This window comes from Heloderma suspectum, chromosome 11 (assembly GCF_057233095.1).
Source record: "Heloderma suspectum isolate Gila_16-S chromosome 11, 16-S_ref, whole genome shotgun sequence".
Classification (NCBI taxonomy): Eukaryota; Metazoa; Chordata; class Lepidosauria; order Squamata; family Helodermatidae; genus Heloderma; species Heloderma suspectum.
Genome location: NC_139468.1, coordinates 5,317,124 through 5,324,681, shown reverse-complemented (window position 1 = coordinate 5,324,681; position 7,558 = coordinate 5,317,124).

The following is a 7,558-nucleotide window of genomic DNA, read 5'->3' as shown; positions in this document are numbered from 1 at the left end:
GGCGACTCCCTGGAACCGCTAGCGGGCGGAGAGCGCATGCGCGAAGGGAGGGGTTCTTCCCCCGCGGCAGTCAGTGGGCGGGCCGGTAGGGCCGTGTGGGCGGGGCCAATGCAAATGAGGCTCCCGGGGCGGGTTGGGTTGGGTTGCCGCAGCGCCGCGCACCGGGGCGGGCGGGTGAGCGGCCTTGTTTCGTGCAGGAATTCGTGCAGCCTCCTACTTATTCTCGAGGACGTGTTTTTAGCATCAGGGCAGCAGAAGCAAACTCCATTCTATCCCTGTAGTCATGCTGGGTCTCGAATTTAAGTGCGTTTACAGCGCAGTCCTATGCATGGTGAGACGGAAAGCCTGCAGGCTGGGGCATGCTGGGAGATGTAGGACTTTTTTCCTGGCTAAACGTGCCTAGGATGGTGCCGTTATTGATTAAACTTGCATAGGGCTGCCCCCTGATTGACTCATTGATTGATTCATTGACTGCATTCTCTCGTTTTACACTTTGACGGAATGACGGGGGAGGTCCGATGCAGTCAGAGCCTGAGCAGTGAAGTGCGAACGCAATGGGGCTTCTTGTTGTTCAGTCGTTCAGTCGTGTCCGACTCTTCGTGACCCCACGGACCATAGCACGCCAGGCCTTCCTGTCCTGCGCTCTCTCCCGGAGCGTGCTCAAGTCCATATTCATTGCATCGGTGATGCTATCTAGCCATCTCATCCTCTGCCATCCCCTCCTCCTTTTGCCTTCAGTCTTTCCCAGCATCAGGGTCTTTTCCAGGGAGTTTTCTCTTCGCGTTACGTGGCCAAAATATTTGAGCTTCAGCTTCAGTAATGGGGCTTACTCCCAAGTAAAAGTAATAGTCCTAATGCTAATGATAAATATAGCGAAGTGCTCTTCCACAATTCCAGGTCATCTCACTGGGGCTTCGTAAGAGAACATCCTGGGAAATTGTGCCCTGTGGGTCAGATCCGTCCATGTCCCAGCTTGCTGTTCTCATGGTGCTCCAAGTAGGAACATAAGAAAAGCCCCACTGGGTCAGAGCAAGGGCCCACCTAGTCTTATCATCGTTTGCTTTCTGCAGTAGCCAGCTGGATGCTTCTGAGAAGCCCACAAGCAGGGCAGGAGGGCGATAGCCCCCTCCCACGGCTGCCCCCCAGCAAGGGGTGATTCCGAGGTCTCCTGCCTCTGGAGTTGGAGTTCTGCCCCCTGCGGAGGCTGCCTCCTGATGTTTGATGGCAAGGCTGCATCTGGCTAGGAGAACCATTGTTGTCCGGGCCCGTTTTTGCTGTATGAAATTGTTCAAGGTCTTAAGGTCTTCCTTGGGTCACCCCTAGGGTTTCCACTGAGGCATCTGCTAAAGTCTGACCTACAAGTGGGCAGCACATTTAACCCATAGAGGAGGGGACACTTGGTCATGACTGTGGTGGCTGTTTGAAAGGAGTGATTTATTATGAAGCAACGATGTCTCCCTATAAAAACAGACACATGCCCCCGATTCTCCCCCCCCCCAATTTTTGGGTGGGTGGTGTTCTATATTTTATGCAATGTTTTGCATTTGCCACAGGGTGGCAGCTAATAACTGAACATTGACAAATCCAGGAAAACTGTATTCAAAAATGTAAAGTAGAAAATAAGCAAAGGAAGAGGTCAGGAACTACACTGCTGCAAATGTGGAATAGTTCTGCTTCTCCCAAAAACATGTATTTCACAATCCTAACCATATTTACTCTGAAGTCAGACCTGCTGAGTTGACGGGAATTGACTCCCTAGTACGTGAACATAGGATTGCAATGATCAAATCAGATGCAAAAGGAATATTTGGAAGACTACAAGACTGTGCACCATTGGACAGCTACCACTGGACCCTGGGGCCAAATTCCAGGACCCTGAAACACAGCCTGCCACCCCAATGACCATGCAGAGAGCAGCAGGTGATTGGGGTTGCAGCAAACCGGTCTGGCACCAGCACCTTGGCCAGTATGGGTATGCGAGGCTCACCAGGACTACTGCTGGTCACCGCAGCAGCCTTTCTTCTTATTTTAAAAACATTTTATAGTCGGGACAGCCAGCCAGGCTGGCTGGAATAACATTTCCTTATTACATTTATATCCCGCCTTTTTTCCTCTTGGAAAAGGGGAACCCAAGGCGGTGTACAAAATCCTCCTCCTCCTCTCCATTTTAGCCTCACAACAACAGCCCTGTGAGGTAGGTGGGTTGTGCTGAGAGTCTGTGACTGCCCCAAAGACACCCAGTGAGCTTCCATGGCCGAGTGGGGACTAGAACCCAGATCTCCTGGGTCCCAGTCCAACACTCTAGCCACTACACACCGGCTCTCTTTACATGGTTACAGACACTCATTATTTTACCTTTTAAAATATATGACCCTTTTCTACAACAAAATGTGTTTAGCATCAGGGAAGCAGAAGCAAACTCCATCTTATTCCTGTAGTCATGATGGAGCTAGGATTTAAGTGAGTTTCAGGCTCAATCCTATGCATGTTTAGACAGAAAAAAGTCCTACAACTCCCAGCATGCTGCAGCCAGCTATGCATAGGATTGCGCCCTTAAAGTGAAGCGCCCTTCACAACTGAAGTAATACATGGGGCCATTTAGCCCCCCCAACCCTTAAGTCCAGGGTTTAAAATTACCTAGCTGCACCACTGAGTAGACTCAGTAGGACTTACTTCTGAGTAAAACATCTATTGGATTGGGCTGCATGAAAACATAAACTGACTAGCAAAATTAATTCCTGTATTTCGATTGGATGTTCCTTGAGAGAGGAACTTGTCTTCTCTTTTCTGGTGTTCCTCTGTAAAGTACTTCTTCGTACAATACCCAACCTAGGGAACTCGCTGCCACAAGATGTGGTGAAAGCCATGAACTTAGATGGCTTTAAAAGGGAATTAGACAAATGCATGGAGGAGGAGTGGGTTAGATGATGGCTATTAGCCATGATAAGTGCTCCTCCATGTTCAGAGGCAGTAGACCAATGGATGCAGGATAGGGAGCAATAGTGAGGAGTGGGCATCAGGTTGGGGGAGGCTGTTGCACGTGCACACACAGGAAACATGTAGTTGCTCCTGGATTTTTGATCCAGATTTTGAGCCGTATGGATTCATTTTTATGATGTTGGTTAACCTGTGTCTGCACTATACCACTTCAGACTGCAGGGGGAGGGGGGTTCACAAGATTTAATGACTCTCCATCATTCTTTTTTTAATGCCTTGCACATAGAAAACGAGCAGATCAGGGGTAAGGGACCTTTCATGCTAGTGTTCTATGTGGAGGTGTGTGTGTGCATGCTTATGGAAGAGCCTTCCATCCTGTGAGCCTCCACTTCTAATGAGAAATGGTACAACCCAAACAAAGGCTTACCATCAGAGTCAGAACTAGGCAAACAAGTGGAGAAGTAAGAGGTTTACTATAGCAAAGTCTTGCTGTTTCCTGCTCTTCATTATATTTTACCGACAACAACCTGCCAAGATCCCGTTCCCCCTTTGTGAGAATGATGCAGTTGCAGCCTGTTTGGTTGTGGTGGTGGTTTGTGTGTGTGTGTGTGTGAATGTTTGTATTACTATAAAAGAGGCTGTGCACTCTATGTATTCATCAGAGAGTTGCTTCCCAAAATATGACATTGCGACTCTTAATTGGTCCACCATTCTGTTCTTCCCAGCTTCCCCAGTGCTCCTTTTGCATGCTAAGTTAATGTAATTAGCAATGTGTTCGGTTCGCAAAGGAGCCTGGTGTTGCCACGAGCACATGGCTAATTAGGAAACGACAGCCATGCACTGGACTCATTCGGGGGACAGAGTTGGCGGCTGTGGAGTCCTTCACCTTCAGTTCAGCAGCTCTCTAACCCCCTCCTCCCCAATTCCTAGGCAGTCAAGAGCAATTCCTCCTTAACCCCAGCCAAAAAGAGATCTCCATTTCAGTTCGGCCAGCTGGGTGCTGTTTTGTTTGTTCCTGGTGATGTTTCAAAACCCCATGCTCTACTAATAAGAACAAACGAGGATATGAATATATGGACGAATTAGAAGGCAGAGTATGGGAACATCTGGACATACAAACATCTGTCTAATAACGAGTTGGACCACTGGTCCATATTGTCTGTTCTCACTGGCAGAAGCTCTCCAGGTTCCTGGCCAGAGTTCTGAAGAATGTACAAAGACCCCTGCTGGAACCCTGTAGTAGTCCAATAAATGCTTCTCACAATAGCCAGCCTGGTGTGTTCTGCAGCCTCCTCTAACCTGGTGCTCTCCAGATGTATTGGACTGCAAGTCCCGTCATTCAGCCAGCCTGACAGATTACCCCAATGGGAATGGAAAAAGATTCTCCAGCCTGGATTTAAATTGAAGCAAGTGCGGGTTCATCATCAGCACTGCGGACCCAAACCAGTTTCCTCCTGGCTTCGTACAAATCAGCAAATTGACTGTGGGCTGATACATCCGGGCTATTTGCTGGAAGGCCCAGACAGTGACGTGGAATTTGTTCAGCACCCATGGCCAGGGAACCTGCCGCATGAACAGAGATCACAACTGATTTGCAAACACCACGTGCAAATTAAACTCCCTCCCTGCCCCCATGTTACATTCACCTCCCGACTGGGCTGGATTAACCTGGAGGTTAAATTTGAAAGAGAGAGAGGAACCAAGGCCCAGGCCTACTGGAAATTGCCTGCTTAGATCCACAAGCCCTGCTTTTAAATCCAGGGATGGGCTATTTGTGGCCCTCCACAGGTTCTGGCCTACACCTTCCATCATTCCTCATCATTAGCTATGCTGGCTAGCGATGATGGGAGTTGTGGCCTTCCAGATGGTTTAGCCCACCCCTTTAATGCCTTAAAATCAGTAACAGACTGTGGTTAGGGACAGAGGAAGCTGACTACACCAAGTGAGACAGCTGGTTCATGTAGCTCAATATTATATTGACTGCACTGACTGGCAACAGCTCTCTTTTGGGCAGAAGACTTTTCCAGCCCTATTTGCAGGTGCTGGGGATTGAACCCGAAGCCTTCTGCATGCAAGGCAGGTGCTTTGCCACTGAGCTACGGGCCTTCCACTGGTTAGCAGTGGAGGAAATGCAGGGCCAGCCCAAAACATATCTGGTGCTAGAGGCAGAAAATCTGCATGGTGCACCCAACCGACAATTGGCAACTTCATCCTGCCCCATAGAATAGTAGGGTTGGAAGGGGCCTACAAGACCATTGAGCTCAACCCCCTGCTCAATGCAGGACTCCAAGTCAAGGCATCCCTGACAAGTGGCTGTCCAGCTCCACTTTGAATGCCTTCAGTGTGGGAGAGCCCACCACCTCCCTAGGGAATTGGCTCCATTGTTGTATTGCTCTAACAGGATGTTTTTCCTGATGTTCAGCTGGAATCTGGCTTCCTGGAACTTGAGCCCATTATTCCATGTCCTGCACTCTGGGATGATTGAGAAGAGATCCTGGCCTTCCTCTCTGTGGCAACCATTCAAGTCCTTGAAGAGCGCTATCATATCTCCGCTCAGTCTTCTCTTCTCAACACTAAACATGCCCAGTTCTTTCCATCTCTCCTCATAGGGCTTTGTTTCCAGTTCCCTGATCATCTCTGTTGCCCTCCTCTGAACCCTCTCCAGTTTGTCTGCATCCTTCTTAAAGTGTGGTGCCCAGAAATGGACACCGTCCTCAAGATGAGGCCTAACCAGTGTGGAGTAGAGGGGAACTAGTACTTCACGTGATTTGGAAGCTATACTTCTATTAATGCAGCCCAAAATAGCATTGGCCTTTTTTGCAGCTACATCACATTGTTGGCTCATATTCAGCTTATGATCTACAACAATTCCAAGATTCTTCTCGCTTGTAGTATTGTTGAGCCAAGTATCCCCCATCTTGTACCTGTGCATTTGGTTTCTTTTTCCTAGGTGCAGAACTTGGCACTTATCCCTATTAAATTTCATTCTGTTGTTTTCTGCCCAGTGCTCCAGTCTATCAAGATCACGTTGAATTTTGCTTCTGTCTTCCAGGGTATTAGCTATCCCGCCCTATCCCATGGTAGAGCCAGCACTGGAAAAATGCACTCTGCATATGCTCTGCTTATTTCTCTCCTTCAGTATGACTTAACATTTTGGAGGGCTAAGCTGGAATGCTGAAAATAGATGGTGGGGGCATTCCGTTTAAAACACACCAACAGATACAAATAAGGACATACCTGTTACTAGGGATATGTGGATTTTGTTAAATCTGTTCTGTCTGTGTTTCATGGATTGTCAGGTGTCTTTTGTTCCATCCTCTGCTCATTGACGGAATTGGATTTTTTTAACCAGAATTTCATTCTACTTGCACTAATTTGCATTAGCATATGAATTAGCATATGAAAATTTTACGCAAATCACCACCCTCTTTTGTCTCCTTTATGCTGATGCATTTCTTCTACTTTTTTTTTTTTTGGACAATTCATAAGTGGCCACCCTAAGTTTGGCCCCAAGTTTTAACTTCTTGTCACGGAGAGGAAGGCCAGGATCTCGTCTCAATCATCCCAGAGTGCAGGACACGGAATCACGGGCTCAAGTGACAGGAAGCCAGCTTCCAGCTGAACATCAGGAAAAACTTCCTGACTGTTAGAGCAATACGACAATGGAACCAATTACCTAGGGAGGTGGTGGGCTCTCCCACACTGGAGGCGTTCAAGACGAGGCTGGACAGCCATCTGTCAGGGATGCTCTGACTTGGATTCCTGCATTGAGCAAGGGGTTGGGCTTGATGGCCTTGTAGGCCCCTTCCAATCCTACTAATCTATGATTCTATGATTCTAGAGAACCAGATGAGGGAGCTGAACCCAAAAGGATGACAATTCTAGCAAGATGCACGTATCTATCTCTTCACCTTCCCGCTTCCCCCTTTTCTATCTCTCTCTCTCCCCCCCTCCTTTCCCTTTTCCATAAGGATCAAATAGTAATAAGCAATTTCCACTAAGTGAAAACACTTAACATAAAACTGCAAAGTGTAGAGCTGTGAGAGGGGCTGGTTGTAGGAGAAATTGGGAAATTGTAGTTAAACTTGTAAAAAACCTGAAAAATCAGAAATAAACTAACAAGGAGAAGGAGAAGAAGGCAGGACAAAACAGGGAGAGTGATTTATCCAGGTCAGAGACCAGAAGATAAGAACTGCTCCTGGTTAATTAGGATAGCTGGAGCACATGTAAAAGTGCATTTGAATGGGAATCATTTGGAGGTGTGGAATGCAAGGAGTAAAACAGACAAATTGGCCATTCAATAGGATTTCAGGAAATTATACTCCAGCAGAGCCCAGAGTCTGATGAGATCTTGTTTAACTAATGATTTATCCAGCTTGATTTTGAAAAGTGTAGGCAAAGTAGTTCAGACTGAGTGACTCATCAGGAATAAAAAATAATAACAAAAATTTAAACCCAGCTCGAGTCAAGTCCCTATTTAATGTTACTTTCTTTATTTGCTGTGATAAGCATTAAAATTTGCACACTGGTTGATTAATCATTGTTTAGCAATGTGCAGTGGGGTCCAGTAAATGGTTTGAAATTGCCACAGTGTAATAAATGGTTATTTGATAATGAATGA